We start from the raw sequence: 20,283 nt of genomic DNA, 5'->3' as shown, positions 1-20,283 counted from the left end.
TCCCTTCTTAGTATTTCATCATGAGACACAGACTGGGAAAGCATTCTGTAGATCGGAACGCAACATCCTTAGGAGGCCAGGGTTTTTCATTGAGGGGGTTCCAGCACCACTGTCTTTGTTTCTTGATTGTGTGTGTGTGTATAATTTCATTAAATGTATTTCGCTGTGTGTATATCAAGGTATATTACCATTTTATGTGTTACATATTTCATATGCTGTATATTTTTTTAGTGTCTATTTTTTTGTGAAGTATCTGAATACAAAAAGATACATATATGTAAAACACCACAAACCCACTACCTGGGTTAAGAAATAGAATATTACCAATATCTTAGGAGCCCCCTGGTTGTATCTCCCCAATTACACATACTCCCTCCAGAGTTAACTACGGTCTTGAATTTGAGATTAATCATTTCCTTGCTTTTTATTGTGTGTCTCTCTAAACAATATAGTGTTAAATTTTGCCAGTTTTTGAACGTTACATATGCTGTGTGTATTTTTTTGGGAATGGCTTCTTTCAACATTTTCTTTAAATTTGTTTTTAAGTTTTATTCAAGTAATTTCTATACCCAACATGGGCCTCAAACTCAAGACCCCAAATCAAGAGTTGCACGCTCTTCTGACTGAGCCAGAATGTTGCCCCTCAACATTTTTTAAGAGATTTATCTATGTTGACATGCTGAATTCCCATTTTATGTTTTTTGGGGGTATGGTGGTGCATACTTTGTCTTGTCTTTTTTTTCTCTAATTTTTTCTATTTGTTTGAAGTTTATTTTTTATGACTATTCTTTTAGTGTCTACCCTAGTACTAGTTCTAATGCGCATTATTAGCTTTAGAAGTTACTATCTTTGCACTTCACATTCTCTTTCCTTTGGGATTGATGGTAAGGCATGTGTTAGACCCCATTCTTCCATTTCCTTGTAACCTCTCTCTTCCATCTCTGTCCCTGTGATTTGCATTCTCAATAATATCTTCAGCTATAGCTTCTAGTTTACTAATTTTCTCCTCACTTGTGCCTAATCTAACCCAGCCACTGAATTTTTTTATTTTAATTACTGTATTTCAAGTTCTGTTTTTGGTTGTTTGTTTTTCAAAAATCTGCTTGGTCATTCTTTGTCATTTTTCCCTGCTAATCTTTTGAAACTTATATTCTATTCCTCTAAGTATAATAACCATGGTTATTTTATATTCCATCTGATTATTCCAATATCTGAAGTCTCTGGGGGTCTGTTTCATTTGTTACTCCTACTGGTTTTTCATTGTTGTTTCCGTGTGTTTTGTGACTTTTGAGTAGGAGTTGCTCATTTTTCCTTGCATTTTTACCCAGGAGCAATCTCCGTGGCCTGAATGGAAGTTGAGTTCTTCTGTCAGTCAAGATTGAGTTTGCCTCCGCAGGTAGACTAGAACAGTGATATTACAGAAACTTTAAATTCCTCACTTGAAATTTTTCAGATCATACAGGTATCATGAAATTGGGCCTCAAACCTATACATCCTAGTTGTGAATTCTCAGGAGAGAGCTTTTTATTTCCCTCTACCGAGTGCCAGGGTCAAGATAGGCAAGGTTCTTTGCTATCTCCTTATGTGTGGCAGGGTTATTTCTTCTTTATCTTTATGCCATATTCCCAGCTGTATTCAGGGTCCACTATAATTAGGTTGAACCGTGTGATGCCTACAAAATTCAGCAGTGTCCTAAAGTTGGGGCAAAAAACCCCAGCAACTTTCTAATAGACCTTGAGTAGGTCCTGGCCTTTATCCCCTTCCCCAGGAGCCCTAGAAAGTCATAAAAACTGAAGCAGAGGGGTGCGTGGGTGGCTCAGTCGTTAAGTGTCTGCCTTCAGCTCGGGTCATGATCCCAGGGTCCTAAGATCAAGCCCTGTGTTGGGCTCCCTGCTCGGCAGGAAGCCTGCTTCTCCCTCTCCCACTCCCCCTGCTTGTGTTCCTGCTCTCACTATCTCTCTGTCAAATAAATAAAATCCTAAAAAAAAAAAAAAAAACTGAAGCATAGGGTCTCTGGGGTTTTGTAGAAGTCTTGAAGACAGAAGCTATTTTGGTGCTCCCCTGCCTCCCAAAGCTCAAGGTTCCTATTTCCACTTTGTTTAGGGATCAATCTGTTAATCCCCTTAATGCCAGCCCTGAAGTCTATTTTTTATTTATTTATTTTTAAATATTTTATTTATTTATTTGACAGAGAGCACAAGTAGGCAGAGCAGCAGGCAGAGGGAGAGGGAGAAGCAGGCTCTCTGCCGAGCAGGGAGCCGGATGTGGAGCTCAATCCCAGGACCCCGGGATCATGACCTGAGCCTAAGGCAGCCACTTAACCGACTGAGCCACCCAGGCACCCCGTGAAGTTTACTTTTTAAAAACAGACTTTTTATGGGGCGCCTGGGTGGCTCAGCTCATTAGGCATCCGCCTTCGGCTCAGGTCGTGAACCCAGGGTCCTGGGATCGAGCCCCATATCCGACTCCCTGCTCAGCGGGGAGCCTACTTCTCTCCTCCCCATTTGTGCTCTCTGTCGCTATCTCTGTCTCTCAAATAAAATCTTTATTTATTTATTTATTTTTTTTTATTTTTTTTTTATTTTATTTTTTAGAGAGTGAGCGAGAGAGAAACAGCATGAGAGGGGAGAGGGTCAGAGGGAGAAGCAGGCTCCCCACTGAGCCGGGAGCCCGATGTGGGACTCGATCCCAGGACCCTGGGATCATGACCTGAGCCGAAGGCAGACGCTTAACCATCTGAGCCACCCAGGTGCCCTAAAATCTTTTTTTAAACATACTTTTTATATTTGATTTAACATTTTAGTTGTTTTAGTCAGAAGGGTCTGTCTCTCAGGATCTTTCTCCATACTTTGGAGAGATAGTTGATCTAATTAAGCTGAATCCTTGGCATTGTTTTTACTGCTGTTTTACAAATTCAGACATACCACCACTTAAACCCAGAGATTTTAGAATCCAGGTGCCTGTCAGATTTTTTAATAGTTTCATCCTTTGATCCTGGATCTTACTTTAAATGGGAATTATTTTTTACTTTATACTTAAATTGTTTGAAGTTACCACCTGCAAATCCTTTTAAGGTCAGAGTGTGATATAGAAAATAGTTTACTGTGTTGGTGTATTGCTACAGTTATTTTAAAAACTCCTGTTGATTTGTTGTGCAGTTTTCTTCCTGTAAGAATTTATTCAACCACTTGGCTTCCACACCAGGAAGTGAAGCTGCTGTCATGGAGAGATTAATTATCAGGACTGATGGAGGCCAGACAGCAGGCCAGACACCGAAGCTCCTCACCCCGCAGTTCCACAGTTCAGCTCTGGGGTTACTGACATGGGTCCGTGAGCTCCCTGAAATTGTATGCAGTGTATTACCTGTGAGTGCATGTGTGAATCTTTCTAAGGAAAGGATTTATAGTTTCGTCGAGTTTGCATAATTAGAGAGTGTAAGTGGTGGTTTAAAATGAGTGAGTGGAGGGCGCCTGGGTGGCTCAGTTGGTTAAGCAACTGCCTTCGGCTCAGGTCATGATCCTGGAGTCCCGGGATAGAGTCCCACGTCGGGCTCCCTGCTCAGCGGGGGGTCTGCTTCTCCCTCTGACCCTCCCCTCTCTCATGCTCTCTCTCTCTCATTCTCTCTCTCAAATAAATAAATAAAATCTTTTAAAAAATAAATAAATAAATAAAATAAAATGAGTGAGTGGGTTTGGGTCCTACCTCAAACTTCATTTGACTTGAAAGTGGCTATTCTCATAATTACCATAATTCTAGAGACTTTCTAAAATACAAAGATAAATTCTTAGGCCTAGAATTTAATTCTCTCTCTCTCCCCTTCACCTCTCTGGTCTCATGTTTTAAAATGATATTTATGCACTCTTCCCAGTAATTATCTCACTCGTGGTTCCTTTGCCAAGAGTAACAGAGATCCCATTGATAATAACTAGTATTTACATTGTGCACATTTGTGTTCATTTTGATGAATAAACAGTAGAATCATACATCTTCCAGCCATAACGGAATTTTCTGAGTTGTTAATAGTTTCTCAACAATATAGATAGGTGAGATTCAGTTTTAGCTTTCTATTCCTTTAAGAATCATTTGTTAGAAGAGGAACGCAAATTCAGTATTATAAGGTTTTCTGCAAAGTATGCTGCTCCAGCTAGTTCCTACATAAACAGAGAGGTACCCATTTTTGTAATGAGTTTGTGGATCCGTGTGGCCTGAGGCTGGTTACACTAGCTCCCAAGTCTACAGAGGCCCACCTGGGTAGCAGTTCCTCCTTCCGAGAGCCATGCTGGGCAGTGGTTAGAGCCCAGCTCTGCAGCCTTAGGCCAGGGTGGGGATCGTCACTGCCTCTTCTGGTTGTGTGGCCTTGGGTGAGTCATTTAGCCCCTCAGTGCTTCCTTTGGATAAAACGGATGATAACATCTACATCAGTGAATGCTGTGAGATTAAACTTAAAAGCTAATACATGGAAAGAACTGAGACCCAGACCCATTATAGCTATGCAATGAATATGAGGCATTATTATTATTATTGTGACTATTTCCTGCTGCAAATCCAGGTAGCATTAAATTAATGGTGTAAAACAGTTAAAGTAAAAACAAAAAAACCAGGGGCGCCTGGGTGGTTCAGTCAGTTAAGCATCCAACGCTTGATTTCAGCTCAGGTCATGATCTTGGGGTCGTGGGATCAAGCCCCGCATTGGGCTCTGCACTCAGCACAGAGTCTGCTTGTCCCTCTCCCTCTCTCCTCCCCCTGCTCTTGGGTACATACCCTTTCTCTCTCTCTCTCTCTCTCTAAAATAAATAAATAAAACAAATCTTTAAGAAAAAGGCTTTAGATAGATTAAAAAAAGAGAGATACACCTAAGCTGCTTTCATACTTGAAGGGGAATTTAAAAATCATGAAAATAAAAACTAAAAAAACTTCATTCCCTCACCATCAAGTACTTGGTAACCAAAAGTAGAATTTGTCTGTGAAAAGCACTGTTACAAAATTCTACTCTACGAAGATCCACAGGCTTTCTGTAAGGAACACCAAGCTAACTAGGAAACTGAAAGAAAAGTCATTTTATACAGTCTCAACAAATGAGTTATAAATTAGTATCTTTAGCATTTTTAATCTTCTAAATGAATTTATTGTGGGGGGTAAAATATATGTAAATAATTTTCCAAGGCCGCAGATACCATGTTAAAGTAAATCTTCCCTTCACCGCAGCCCCCCAGATGACTCTGTTCCCCCACATGACTCTCCCCAGATAAATCTGTTCCTGTTTTTTGTGCACCTTTCAGAGATAGGCCATGCATGCACCAGCATGTATGAGTACACACCCTACTGCATCTTTTTTTTAACATAAAAGGTACTGAAACACTGTTTTCATTACTTAACTACATATTGTAGACATCCCATATTAGCATATTATAGAACTAATTCTTTCATCTCCACCCCTGATTCTAATTTTTCAAAAAGCTTATTTAAAAAACCTTCTTCCTTTGTTGAAAGTAGAGAATTGTGAAGTCAGGAGTACAATAGAAAAATGGGGGGGTGGTGCTTATGATCCAACACGGGGACCCATTTTATGCCAGCAGAACTGTCAGTATTTACCCAGAAATATTTGTTCTTGTAACAAGCCAGGTTCCCAGCTCTGGTTCCTCAAGTGTCGGTTGAGGAGTACCTACTGAATTGTTGCCAAAAGAGGGAAATGAGCTCAATGGGCGCCCATACAGCCTTGTGATTGTGCCACAAGGAAGCGGCAGGGGCCACACCCCTGATGCGAAAAGCGAGGGCTGGACCTCAATGGGCCTGGCGGGCCTGCCAGGGGAAGCTGCTGGCTCAGGGTAGCTTTTCTACTCTAGTGTTCATGGAACCTGGGTGCTAGGGCTATGGTGGTTGTTTTTCACTGTCTCTTTGTAGTAGCTAGTGGTCATGCATGTGATTAAAAAGTTGTTTTCAAGGGTAGGAAAGGAAAGGATAGGCACTGGGGGGTCTCCTGAGCCTTAGTTTTCTTCCCCAGAGACAAGGAATCCCTAATTCTGTACGCTTATAAGGATAAGTTGATCTTTTTTTCCTTACACACTGATTTTTTGCACACTTCTACTTCTTGCTTTACATAAGTCTACTAACCTATACTCAGTAGTAAATCTTGGAGATCCTCCTATATTATGTGTACATACTGCTGCCTTATTCTTTTTAGAAACTGCCCAGTATTCCTTTACATAGCTTCACTGTTATTAGCTGCGTATGGATGGACTTTTAGGTTATTGGCTATTATAAATCATGCTGGAATAAAGATTGTTGCCCATACTGAGGTGTACACATGTTCAATTCAGGTGCTAGGTGTTGAATAATTTCCATGAAGTCAAATTGTGAATCAAAAGGGAGGTCGATTCTTTTTTTTTTTAACTCTTCATTCTGGAAAAATGTCACATATCCACCCCAGCAGACAGAAGGGTACTGAAGCCCCTGCAACTGCCACTCAGCCCCAGCTCAGAGCCGAGCTTCTGTCCTCTCCTTCCCTCCCCAACACAATCGTTGTGGAAGATGCCCGAGCTATCACTGTACCTATAGATACTTCAGTCTGTTACCTCTAAAAGGTGATTTTTACCGTTAGCATACCTAATATCCAGTCAGCAAAATACTGAAATCCGTGAGTTCATAATGGCACGAAAATATTAGGGATTGCACAATGTCCATACTCTGATTCTCTCATGCCTTCTTCATTTGTTACCTAGAATACATCTCTGCAGAGAAACTTCCCTTCACCTGCTACTTGATTACCCTGAATTACATAATATTAGTAGTCATATTGTTAACTAATACTCATATTATTGGGGTGCCTGGGTGGTTCAGTCAGTTGAGTGTTCATCTCTTGATTTTAGGTCAGGTCATAATCTCAGGGTCCCAGGATCAAGCTCCATGTGCCCCAGTGTCTGGCTCTGTGCTTCGCAGGGAATCTGCTTCCCCTCTCCCTCTCCCTCTGCCCCTCCCCTGCTCTCACACTCTCTCTCTCTCAAATAAATAAATTTCTAAAAACCACAAAATAGTGGCTCCTGGGTGGCCCAGTCAGTTAGGCATCTGCCTTTGGCTCAGGTCATGGTCCTGGGGTCCTGGGATTGAGCCCTGCATCGGGCTCCCTGCTCAGTGGGGAGCCTGCTTCTCCCTCTCTCTCTGCTGCTCCCCCTGCTTGTGTTCTCTCTGTCAAATAAATAAAATCTTAAAAAAAGAAATAAAAATCTTAAAAGAATTAAAAACCACAAAATAATATTCATATTATTATTCTGAAACCATTATACATACTATAGGATGAAGGAAATTATTATGTTACTATTACTAGGAACTAAGATTTTCACTAAGAGAAGAGATACAACAATGTAATATCAAAGAAGTAAAAATTGTATAGTCCTAGGAAATAGCATAATTTATTAAAGACTTATTTACAATTTTAGAGAGAGAGGGGAGGGGCCAAGGGAGAGGGGAAGCAGACTCCCTGCTGAGCACAGAGGCAGCACACGCAGGGCTTCATCGCAGGACCCCGAGATCATGACCTGAGCCAAAATCAAGAGTTGGACACTCAACCGACTAAGGCATCCCGTCATCCCAATGATATATATATATATATATTTTTTAAGATTTTATTTATTTATTTGAGAGAGAGAGAATGAGAGACAGAGAGCATGAGAGGGAGGAGGGTCAGAGGGAGAAGCAGACTCCCTGCCGAGCAGGGAGCCCGATGCGGGACTCGATCCCAGGACTCCAGGATCATGACCTGAGCCGAAGGCAGTCGCTTAACCAACTGAGCCACCCAGGCGCCCTCAATGATATATTATTAACAATAATATATTATTAACTATATTATTAACAATATGACTACTAATTTTTTTTTACAGTTCTTTTTTTTTTTTAAAGATTTTATTTATTTGTTTGACAGAGAGAGACACAGCCAGAGAGGGAACACAAGCAGGGGGAGGGGAGAGGGAGAAGCAGGCTTCCCGCCGAGCGGGGAGCCCGATACGGGGCTCGATCCCAGGACCCTGAGATCATGACCTGAGCCGAAATCAAGAGTTGGACACTCAACCGACTAAGGCATCCCGTCATCCCAATGATATTTTTTTTTTAAAGATTTTTATTTATTTATTCATGAGAGACAGAGAGAGAGAGAGGCAGAGGGAGAAGCAGGCTCCCAAGGAGCAGAGAGCCCGATGTGGGACTCGATCCCAGGACCCTGGGATCATGACCTGAGCCGAAGGCAGACGCTTAACCATCTGAGCCACCCAGGCGCCCCCAATGATATATTATTAACTATATTATTAACAATATGACTACTAATTTTTTTTTTTTTTACAGTTCTTTTTGTCCTTAGATTTCATTTCTAGTCCTTCTGGGATGCACCAATTACTGTTTTCAGGTCACCTGAGATGCTTCTTTTTAAGTTATGTTTATTTAATTTTGCTTTTGTACTTAAGGATAAAATAATTACATGGCCCCAAAGTCAAGTACACAAAGCAAGGTATGTTCCAAGAAGTCTAGCTTCTCCCCCTGTCCACCCTGTCCTTACCTCACCCTCACCCTGTTTATCCCCCTAAGTGTGCATGCACGTGTGTGTGCATATGTGTATGTTTAATAAAAGTAAAGACATCTGTGTATTCCTAGGCCCCCTGTTTCTTGAAAAATGGGAGGCCATCACACACTTGATTGCACCTTGCATTTTTCTTTAACAGTTTCTCTTAGAGCCCATTCCGTGGCAGTATTTGAGTTCCTCTTGCCCTTTTCCAGCTCTATGATCCTCCAGGGTGGGATGTATTACTTTATTCAACCAGTTAGTTCTCTGCCAGTGGACACTGGGGCAGTTCCCAGCCCGTGCTTTCGTGGTAGTGTGGTCGTAAGCAACTGGCACATTCATCTTTCCAAGTTGCTGGCCCAGTGTCTTTGGATAGGTCCACAGAAGAGGTATTGCTGACTCCAAGGGTAAATCTGTATGCTTTCTGTTAAGTTTGATATATTAATTTGCCAACCTACCTTCCAACAACAGTGTTTGGGAGTAGACTGGTTCACTCAAAATGCACATTTGCAAGACTGGTACCCAATTTGGTGTCCCTGTGTGTTACCAGTGTCCTGGCTTGACCCTTGAGGCCCTGGTTAGTAGCTGGTCACAGGAGCCCGGGCTCACTGACCAGGCACAGACAAGGAAGGGATGGGACTATGCTGAGTTAGAACCAGGAACCGGGGCCATTTTGATGCCAAATGTCCCTTGGTCTTTCATTTCTTCTGTATTCTTCTAGGTCATTTCTTTGGATTTATGAGGACATATCTGTATTTGTGAATGTGTACATGCCTAGACGTGTCCGACATCAAGTTTCAATAACCCATCAGTAAGTGCCTTTTGATTACAGATCAACACACCCTCAGTTCCTTCCTTCAAAGACAGATATTTATTGAAAGGCTGATAAGTCCTAAGTGGACATTAGAGGTGTCAGAACAATCTCTTCACCCTTCCTGGCTACAGGGTTATTTCCACGAGGGTGAAACTGGAAATGATTAGAAAACAACAGAGCCTCCCCACAGGTGATGCAGATGGGAATTTCAGGCTGAGGAAGGGATGCATCCCTGGGCTCAAGTATCCCTTTTTCTCTCAGATCTACTTTGGGAGACTGTTGCTCACAGTTAAATATTCCCCAACTTTTCTTTTTTTTTTTAAAGATTTATTTATTTGACACAGAGAGAGAGACAGCTAGAGAGGGAACACAAGCAGGGGGAGTGGAAGAGGGAGAAGCAGGCTCCCAGCTGAGCAGGGAGCCCGATGCAGGGCTCGATCCCAGGACCCTGGGATCATGACCTGAGCCAAAGGCAGATGCTTAACGACTGAGCCACCCAGGTGCCCCCCCAACTTTTCAAAAAGATGTTATTTATTTACTTATTGGAGGGGAGGGGCAGAGGGAGAGAATCTCAAGTAGACTCCACATTGAGCGTGGAACTCAACGCAGGGCTCCATCTCACAACCCTGAGATCATGACCTGAGCCAAAATCAAGAGTTGGACACTTAACTGACTGAGGCACCCAGGTACCCCGATAGTCCCCAACTGTTTAGACAGTACGGTTGCCTCTCTAACTTGCTCCCCATTCTCTCCTGGTATATGGAGGGGAAAGTTGAATGGAATTAACCCACTACTCCTTGGCAGAGACATTGGTTTAGCACTGGTCAGCCCAGCCCGAGCCACCTAGCACCCAGTGTTCCCCTGGTCAGAGTGTGTTCAGAGATGGAAAGACAATCCAGATTGACCTAATCAAAACAGAAGGAAGCCCAGGGCCATCCTTTGACTGGGGAGTGGGGGCAGTACCAAGAAGGCCCCGCTCCTCTAGGAGTGATGGTATGCCAATGTTAAGCCTACAACCGCTACATTTTGCAACAAGGGGTGAAAACTAGCCTGGGGAGAAAACCAACCCGAGGGAACTAGCAGGGCCAAGAGAATAGCAAACAGCCAAAGTCTTGATCAGACCGTACCTGAAACCTATCCTACTACTGGACTAGTTCAGTAAAGAGACAAATTTCCTTTATTATATAGGTCAGTTTGAATGAGTTTTCTGTTACTTGTAGCCAAAATGGGCTTCTTATGTTTTCCATCAACTTAGTGATAGGGAAAAAAGCAGCTTCTCAATAAAATGGTTTAAAATTACTATCAAATATCAACAGTTGTATCACTTAAGTACCTATATCTTTGTGTTTCCCAGGAAAAATCTTCACAGATCACCTTTGTGATCCAGCCCAGCCCACACCTTCTGGTGGCAGATGGGGTGGAATTGTATGGGAGGTCATTTTAATGTGCTCCCTTCCCCGCTGCTTCCTTCTCCGAGAGCAGAGGAGTGAATTCCCCCACGCTGACAGGCACTGAGCACCTTCCAGTGCTTTTGTAATCCCTCTACATAAGCAATCAGAGCCTAAAGTTGGAGGGTGCAGAGAAGAAACAGTGCACCAGCACGAACTGGTGTGGCTCAAGAAACTGGACGTTGCTGGCCAGAGCCCAAGGAAAGACCCTGCACAAGCTGGGTGATGCCCATGTTCTGTTTGGTGCAAAACCTGGTGCCCGTCCTGATGTCGGCCCCCATCCCTCCCCCCTCACTGTGAGTGCCAGGCTCCGTGCTGAGCCCTACTACAAGGTAGGTACTCTGATCCCCGCTTTGCTGAATAATGAGGAAACTGAGGCAGATTGTTATTACTAAGGCAAACGATACATTTTTTAAAATGAAATGTTAGCCCAGCACAGGAGGCACTCCGTAAATAGGCATCAAGTGAGTGAATGTTACCTATTTTCCTGGGGTTGCAAAAGCTGATAACTCGTTAGTGGCTTTCTTCATCCAGGGCTATTTATAGCAGCGACTCTGCACCAGGCCCTGGGGAGACAGAGGTCCTGCCCTCATGGAACTCAGTCTGGTGGGAGACACGGGCAGTGAGCCAAGAACTGAATGTCATGCGTAGGTGTGCATGAGGCAGGCATGGGGGGCGGCCTGGGAGTGTTGGGAGACCCTCCTAAGGAGCCGCCATTGTGACAGCCGAGCATGAGAAGGAACGGCTGGACCCAGCTGACGGGCACAGCATTTCAGAAAGAGGAAGAGCAGGTGCGCCCAGCCCTGAGGGAGGAGCCTGGTGTATGAGAGGAAATCAAGGCCGGCAGAGCAGGAGCGGAGTAAAGGGGTGTGGGCAGGGTGTAGAGGAGCATGGGCCAGATAGACAGGGCCTCCTGTGTTTTAATCCCAAGAGCAAGGGTCCTGAGCTTTGTGATTTAAGAAATAAGCACTTTATTCCTTAACCTGGTGGTAAAGACACGTTTGTATAGTATTCTGCATAATTATTTGAACATCTGTGATATTTCCTAACAGAGATGAGATTTTGTCAAAATTGCTGTCAGTACAGTGTGGGGAGCAGGTCTGAGGAAGACAAGAGTGCAAGAGTGGACTTGGAGAGACTGTTACAAGTAAGAGACAGTGGTGACATGGCCCAGGGTAGTCGTGGTGAAGACAAGAGAGGGTGTACCCCCACGACATTGGGAGGCAGAATTGTAGGGCTTCACGTGAGTCATCAGGTGGGGGGTAGGGAATAATCAAGATCCTTTTTTTTTTTTTTTAAGATTTTATTTATTTATTTGACAGAGAGAGAGCACGCGAGCACAAGCAGGGGGTGTGGCAGAGAGAGAGGGAGAAGCAGACTCCCCACTGAGTGGGGAGCCCAACGTGGGGCTCGATCCCAGGACCCAGGGATCACGACCTGAGCTGAAGGCAGACGCTGAACTGCTTACCCGACAGAGCCACCCAGGGGCCCCTCAAGATCCTTTTCTAAAATGAAAAGCCATGTGCCTAACAAGAAGTTCTATTTCCACTGGAAAGACAGCAGGCATTAAAGCACAGTGCGGACTAGTGGGGACTCTGGGACAGACAGAACTGGCTTCAGATTCACCAGCAGTGACGTGAGGCAAGTCAGTCAGCCTCTCTGAGCCTCCGTTTCTCTCCTTAAACATGTCCAGCGGTTGCGAGGATTGCATAAGGGCGTGTGCACAGAAGGCATTTCCTCGCACAGTGCCAGGCGCGCGTGAAACAACCAGTCAGTGGAAGGGCTCCGTCTGGTTGTTACTGAAAATCTAGATTTCTTAACACTCAAGTTGGCGTCAGGATCTTTGTTGGATCCCAGGTCACCTGGTTCAGCCACTGGTTCTCAGACTGGGTGCCATGGGACTCCCCTGCAGTGCTTGACAGAAATACAGCGTTCCGGCCTCGCCTCCAGAGCTTCTGATTTGGAAGTTGGGGCCCAGGAATGTGTGGTTTCATCGAGTTCAGTCCCAGAGTGATGCAGACACTGGGGTCCTCGGACCACACTTGTAGAGACCCTGCTCCAGGCCCTATTATAATAAAACACACCGATACTCCCCCAGCACCCCAGCACCACCACCACTGCCCAGGTGGTGGTAAAAAGGCCTGACATCCCTGCTTCTGTTAGTTACCTTCTGGGGGCAGTGACAGGAACACCAATCAAACTGGCTGCAGCAGAAAGGGAATTTATTGGCCTGTGCAACTCACATGTGCAGGCTAGCTCTGCTCCTGTCTGCGTTGGCCTGACCCCCAGGCAAGCCTTCTCCACATGCTGCCCCCCAGGCCCAGGCTCACCCATCCTTGCAAATGGCAGTCCCAGCGGAGGAATTGTCAGCAAAGGGGCCCAGCCAGAGCCTCCCATGGAGCCCCACTGGCCTGGTTGGATCAGCCACTCTCGAACCGCTTGGGTTGAGATTAGGGGACAGCTGACGTCACCAGAAGAAGGGGGACAGGTGCCGAGCAGGAAGAAACTGAAGATGGCCACCACACTCCAAAGGGGAGCTCCGATGATAAATATCCCTACAAACAGCTCTCGCAGGCGTGAGCGCCCAATGGCCAGGGATGGTCAGGCTGTGGCCAGAGAGCACTTTGTAAGGTGCTGCCCCGAACAAGGAAGTTTTCTTCCAAACAGTTCTCAAGCCTCCCGACCTCGGCTCCCAGAATGTCCTTCTTCCTCCTTTTCCTAACCCAGGACACCCAGCTTCACGATCGCTGTCCCCGAGAAGCCTCCTCCCTCAGCTGCCCTGTGGCTTTGCCCTCTGCATGCCTGTAACCGTAGCTCCCAGAGGCAGGGTGGGCTCAAGTCCTGCCCTGCCCCTTCCTAGCTGGGTGTCCTTGGACAAGGGACTTCCTTCTCTGAGCTCTGTTTCTCTCATCTGTCTGGTACCTGGCCATTTCCTGAAGCGCTCTCTGCACTTCCTCAACCATCAGAGACTTTTTCTGTGGGGCACACGATGCCCTAAATAAAAGGTACGTTTCTCATGGTCCCTGGCAGCTGGGTGTCCCAGGACTAAGGGCTCCCCATGGGGTGGGAGCCGCAGTGTCAGAGGCTGTCTGAAGGGATGGCTGGCATGCATCTGTCGTCTCTTGCTGGCGCACACCCTCAGTCCTGCTGCCCGAGATGCACGCACTGCCACCTTTGACCCGGAGGGAAGGCCCTGGGAGTGGCAGAGCGGTGACCCGAAGCCACTCAATAGAACAGAGCCACCGTACCTGCCCCGCAAGTCAGGCCTCCAGCCTTTGGCATGAGAAGTAACTTCTGGTTTGTTTGAGCCATGATAATTTGGGGCGCTCTCTTACAGCAGAAAGTCACCCGAACTCAGAGTCTCTGCCTCTCAGGGGTTGTTGTGGAGAGTAAATGAGAGGATGTGGTTAAGAGGCCCAGCACGGGGCCCGATGCACAGTAGGCACTCCCTCGAGCGGGTGGCTGTTCTGTCCTCCCAGTTATTCTAACCATCCACTTCGTTGTGCTCACGTACATGAGCGGGTTGTTGGCCATCTGCCTCCCGCCTTGGGGCGGGCACCTTCACGCCAGGGGCTTTGTCTTCTCTCTCTCTCTCCCTGAGCTCTGGCCTGGTTCCTTGGATGCCAACGACAGAAACCAGCTCCGGCTGATTATTGGCAGACCACGAGGCTCCCACAGGCTGGCAGGGGAGGCCGAGACCCACGCTTGGCACAGACAGGCACCCCCGGCCACAGAGCGGCTGCACTGCAGATCCCACCCTGATGGGAGCAGTTGCCAACTGTTTGAGGTCTCCCCGCGTCTCTCCCCCTAGGCCCCGTTTGGGCCACATGCCCACCTCTCAAAAGAGGGGACACCTTGGTGAACACTTCCACCGGACCGGACCCAACAGGACTAAGTTCAGTCCCCAAACGGAAAGTGAAATGGCCACTGAGCAGTAAACGTCCCAAGTATGGACGGGGTCTGGATGCTCCTGGAAGTGAGGAGCAAAGACCCTGACCCAAACACGAGTAAACTGTATCGCCTCTCAAAAACGGACGTCTGCACGTGGCTGCTCGGGGTGAGTGGATGGGTGGATGGTCAGCGGCAGCATCCCTGGGGCCCAGGTACTTTCCAGCCTGGGCTCCGCCCTCCGGCTGCGAGCAGGAGCTCCAGACCTGAGGAGGAGGAAGAGAGGAAGGCCCCTCCTGGAAAGAGGACAATTCCCAGAGGCCCCAGCACACATTCCCCCAGGTCTCACTGGCCAGAGCACTGCGTCACACGCCCTTTCTGGAAACATAATGGCAAGGACAGATGGAATCACCAAAATGGGTTTGGACTAACCTCCTGAGTGGAAAGAAGTTGGGGGTCAATCCCAGGTCTCCCTCTGTGCTGATGTGGGACCCATCTGGTCGAACCTGCTCCAACTGGCCAGGAAGGCTGAACCACATTGTTGAGTATTTTCCATGAGTAACCAGCAGGTGGGACAAGGCAGTGCTGCTCAATCCTTTCGTTTGAGGTTCTGCTCACCAGCGTGAGCGTCAGAATATACTTCCAGGGTCCTGTGCCTTCGTCTTTCCAACGTTAAGCCTCACCCTCGTCAACAGGCAGGGAAGATTCCAGAAGCCTGGAGAAGTTGGCTCACAAACATTAGCACCCCTGCTCCTGGGCAGGCAGGTAAGGAGTCCATCGAGAGCCCCGCCATGGAGCAGGCTTCCTGATCCAGCTCGGCTGCTCACCAGCTGCATGGCCTTGTACTTAACCTTCAGGGACTTCTCCATGGAGTGGGGACAAGATGCTCAGCACACCTTAGCCCGACATTCTTCTATTCTAGGGACCATCTAGGCTAGGGGCTCTGTGTGGGCCCTGCCAGACCTCCCACTGTTGTCCCCTCTCTCGGCTCCCTTTCGTGAGCAGCCACTGTTCCCGGTGGTTCCTGTGTCTCTTCTCCATGTCCCTCCTTCTCTGCACTGTCCCTCCCTGTCGGCCCACTCTCCTCAGCTTCTGTCACGCTCACACTTCTGTCTTCCTGGACCACTGGCCTCCTGGCCTCCTGGCCTCCAGGACCCACACGCCTTTGGCTTTTCCTTCTTCCTCCGGTTACCCTTTGTGGTCCTTCTGCAGGCTCCTCCTCACCTGCTCAACCTCTAGCTCAGCACTGGGCCCTTTGTCCACACCCCGGGGTCAGCCTGGCTCTGGGTTTTCAGCACCAGCTCTGTGCTGATGACCACCTCAAAGAAAAACCCCATGTGTTTCTCCACGTTCCATACTTTTGTTTCAACAAACGTATGGGTTTTCCACACCCAGGAGTTCCAACACTAACTGCCTGGAGTTAGTGCAGACCCCACAGGTTAAGTGCTGTCCCACAAGATCCTGCAACCCCACCCCCCACCACTTCAGACACCATTTGAAAGTCCAGGTTTTCACCTGGGCCTCTTATAAATCAGAGGTTCCCATGACCCCTCCTCGGGTTCGATAACTTGCTAGGATGGCTCACAGAACTCAGGAAAACGGTTTACTTGTAATTAAGGATTTATTCTAGGACCCAACACACAGACAGATGGAAGTGATGCACAGGGCAAGGTATTAGGGGGTGGTGTGCGGAGCTTCCAGGCCCTCTCCAAGCATATCATCTTCCCAGCACCTCCACCTGTTCGCCTGTCTGGAAACTCAACTCTTCCGCTTAGAGTTTTGACTGGAGACTCCACTGTGCACGCACAGTTGATTCAATCCCTGGCCACTGGTGACTCATGCAGCCTCCAGCCCCTCTCCCCTCCCCCAGAGGCTGGGCGGGGGTGGGAGGAAGGCAGGGTAGAGATGGGACTGAAAGTTCCAGCCCCTGGCAGCCAGCCCCCCATTCTTGGGGGGCTTTCCAAAAGTCACCTCATTCACATACACTCAGGTGTGTTGGAAAGGGGCTTGTTATGAATAACAACAGATGCTCCTTTCATCTTTATCACTCTGGAGGCTTTTCAGGAGCTGGGGACAAAAAACAACTATAAGTTGCTCCTAGTACTCTTACCACTTAGGAAATTAAGAAGGGTTTTAGGCGCTCTGGTCAGGAGCCATGGACGAAGACCAAAATATCTATTTCTTCTATCACAACATCACACCCCAAACCCCTCTGCCAAGTTCCAGACTCAAATCCTACTGTCCACATGACCCCTCCACTTCGACAGTTCAAATGTGATCACAAACAGCTGGGATGTCCCCTCCCAGACTTTTCCGTCCCAGCGAACACTCGGGCGTTGCACACTCAGGCGCCTCCCCCTCCACGTCCAGTCCACACATGGTCCCGGTCAGTCCCATATCCAGTATCTGTTTTACCTCCCGAATCTGTGCCCATTTTTCCATTCCTTCTCCCAGCACACTAGTCCCAGCCATTATCTGGCCTGCACTCCCACTTCTGCCTTCCCCGAGATCTACTCCCGAGCCAGCCACCAGAATTACCTCAGGAAAAGCGAACTGTATCAATGGATGAAAGAATAAGCAAACTATGGCACCACCACACAACGGAATATTCAGCCATAACAGGAATGAAGTACGGATCCATGCCACAACATGAAGGAACCCCAAAAACATGCTGAGTGAAAGAAGCCAGTCGCAAAAGGCCACATACTATATGACTCTGTATATAGAAATGTCCAGAACAGACAAATCCATAGAGACAGAAAGCAGGTCAGTGGGACCTTTGGGCTGGAGGGGAGTGGGGATGGAGACCAACTCTTTTTTTTTTTTTTAAAGATTTTATTTATTTATTTGAGACAGAGAGAATGAGAGACAGAGAGCATGAGAGGGAAGAGGGTCAGAGGGAGAAGCAGACTCCCTGCCGAGCAGGGAGCCCGATGCGGGACTCGATCCCGGGACTCCAGGATCATGACCTGAGCCGAAGGCAGTCTCTTAACCAACTGAGCCACCCAGGCGCCCGGAGACCAACTCTTTAATGGGCACCAGGTGTCCTTCTGAGATGACAGAAAAGTTCTGGAACTGAGTAGTGGTGAGCGCTGTCCAACATTGTGAATGTACCGAATGCCACTGACTGTGTACTTTATAATGGTTATGTTATGTGTATTTTACCACAATAATTTAAAAATCAAACTGTGTCCCTCCCCTGCTTAAAATTCCCATGGCTTCTTGCACTTCACCTGAACTCCAGTGCTTCCTGTTGGCCCCTGCTCTCCTCTCTGACCTACTTCTCACCACTCTCTGCCCCTCCTACCGTGTTGGGATAATTCTGGCCTCCTTTTGGTTTCTCACCAAGCCAGGCTCTTTCCCACCTCGGGCCCTTTGCACATACTGTTCCCACTGCTTAGAAGGCTTTCCCCTCCCTTCCATGATTGGCTCTACCTCAGTTTTGAGTGTTAATTTAAATGCCACAGAGAGGCCTTCCCCAACCATCCTACCTCAGTGGGACCTCCTCTCTCCCCACCACTGTTAATTCTCTGCCATAACCCCCTGGTTATTTCTTTCATAATACCACCATTGGGTCTTTGTGTGCCTCCCTACAGAGAGTAAGTTCCATGAGAGGAGGTGGGCTCTGTCTGTCTCATTCACCTCTGTGTTCTCAGTGCCCAGCACATAGTTGGCACTCAGACGCTATTTGCTCAATTAATGAAAGATCACCCAGCTAGCAAGGGAAGGGATGGAGGCAGGATTTAAACCCAGGTCTCTTTGGTGCCAACTCTTCTGTTCTTTCTACTCCTCCACGTGATTCTGAACTATGTATGAAGCTTGAACCAAGTATCAGAGAAGGGGGTCAGAGTTAGCCATGACCTCTAATGTAGCTACATGATCACGTACAGGTATGCCAGCCTTGTGTGGCTGTCACCTCCTCTAGATTAATCACATCTGCTGGCGAAGCAGCCTCTGGACCCAGACGGCAGATGTAACTCTGGAAAATCCAAAGAGGGCCCCAGCTGAAATCTCATGGACTTCTCCTGTTTCCTCGCATTCTCCTCAAGCCAGGACCTCACATCGCCCTAGAAAGGGAAACAGTCAACTGTAGCAGCTGAAAACACTGGCTTGGAGGAACCAAAACCAGCAGAGGCAGCCCCCTCTCTTCCACTGGGTCAAGCCAGAATGAGCCCATGCCCTGGCCCAGTGCCCGCTCTCCTGGGGCACAAGCAGACCAGATCCAAGGGCTGTGCTCTGACCTTCCTCAGAATGCTCCATGAACATCAAAAGGCAGACACCAAAAAGCTCCTGGGACAGTGACAGACTCGTCCTTGAGCAAGCTGGGCTTACTGCTTGATAAGAAAGGTGCAGTGGGGGCAGGAAATCCCTTGTGCAAGAGGACTGTGTTGGCATTTCTCAAACCAGAGAACAAGTCCTTCCTCTAAAGCGGGAGTTTCTACTCCTTTTTTGTAACATGGGTCCTCTTCTCCGGGGGAATGTTTTTAAATGTGTAATATAGAATGCCTTGCATTACAGAAGACCCATTATCTTGAAATGCCGTTGTTGAATTATTTTTTAAATTGTCATAAATATATGAGAACTAACAGCTGGTTTAGTAACTACAGTAATTTTGAAGCAGGGGTGAGTATAAGCTATATTTTAAGGTATCTGCAATAACTGTCTTGTGATTTGAAGACATCTGTGATCTCGACTGATGACAAAGCCGTGGGTCCTGCTAATATGGGCTGTTACCTGCATTCATCATGGAAGGAAATGCTCAGTTTCAGTTAATGAAAATAAAGTAATTTTTCCCATCCTAAATGACCAGCCTTAGACTCTCTGGACCATAGAGAAACATGCCCGAGCCTTGCCTCCCCAACTCACAGGGGAGCTCTCTGAGGACGGAGCTGCTCCTTCATCTTCTATTAAGTGTCTGGAAAGGGCCTGCCTACCACATGGCAGGCATCCAACATGACCCTTTGAGTCTCTTGGATCTTCTAGGCAGATAATCACATAGATCGCAGATGAGAGATTTTCTCTTTTCAGTCTTGGTCCTTCTCGCTTCCTTTCTTGTCTCACCGAATTAGCTGGGCTCTTCTGTACACTGTTGAATAGAAGCAGTGACGGTGGGCACCCTTATCTTATTATGCTCCATATTGACTTACTAATTTATTCAGTACAGATATAAAGCACCTACTATGTGCCAGATGTGACAAAATTGAGATCTTTTCCTGTCCAACTGAGAAGCCTGAGCAGTAGAGGCATTCTGTGGACAGAAATACTGAGAACATCACTAAATTCTCCCTACTTGCTAACCTGCTCTCTTAGGATCCTGATTCCTCAAAAGTATGGAAATAGGTCCCTGCTGGTGGTCCCAGTCTCCAGGGCACCGGTAAGGTTGGCAGGTGTGGGCTGTCCCAGGACCACGGCAGGGCAGGGCAAGGAGGCAGCACACGGGAAGGATGACGACAGATGCCTCCAGCAGGGGTCTGCTAGAAGATCCGGCCAGGGACGTGGTTCGAGCCTTGCCCTCTTAGGGCCTGTTGAGGCCACCACCTGTCTGCACTAAGCTGGTAACTACAGGCAGGAGCAGTTGTTAAAGCCAA

General features: G+C 47.2%; 1 protein-coding gene across 1 annotated transcript in view; it reads left to right on the top strand.

Annotated features, from left to right (window-relative positions):
- Positions 1-8,331: 8,331 nt before the first annotated feature.
- HVCN1 (hydrogen voltage gated channel 1) overlaps positions 8,332-20,283 on the top strand; it is a 49,555-nt gene continuing 37,603 nt past the window's right edge. Inside the window, exons 1-4 of the mRNA XM_064578361.1 lie at positions 8,332-9,356; positions 10,714-11,139; positions 11,860-11,954; positions 12,130-17,780. The gene's annotated coding sequence lies outside the window, so the exon portion shown is untranslated. The remainder of the gene's footprint in view (positions 9,357-10,713; positions 11,140-11,859; positions 11,955-12,129; positions 17,781-20,283) is intronic.

Source organism: Mirounga angustirostris, unplaced genomic scaffold (genome assembly GCF_029215605.1).
Source record: "Mirounga angustirostris isolate CCGP_5_RB_7025 unplaced genomic scaffold, mMirAng1.0.hap1 SCAF_14, whole genome shotgun sequence".
In the NCBI taxonomy this organism is placed as follows: Eukaryota; Metazoa; Chordata; class Mammalia; order Carnivora; family Phocidae; genus Mirounga; species Mirounga angustirostris.
Note: the sequence above shows the minus strand (reverse complement) of the source record. Positions and strands in the feature narration are given on the sequence as shown.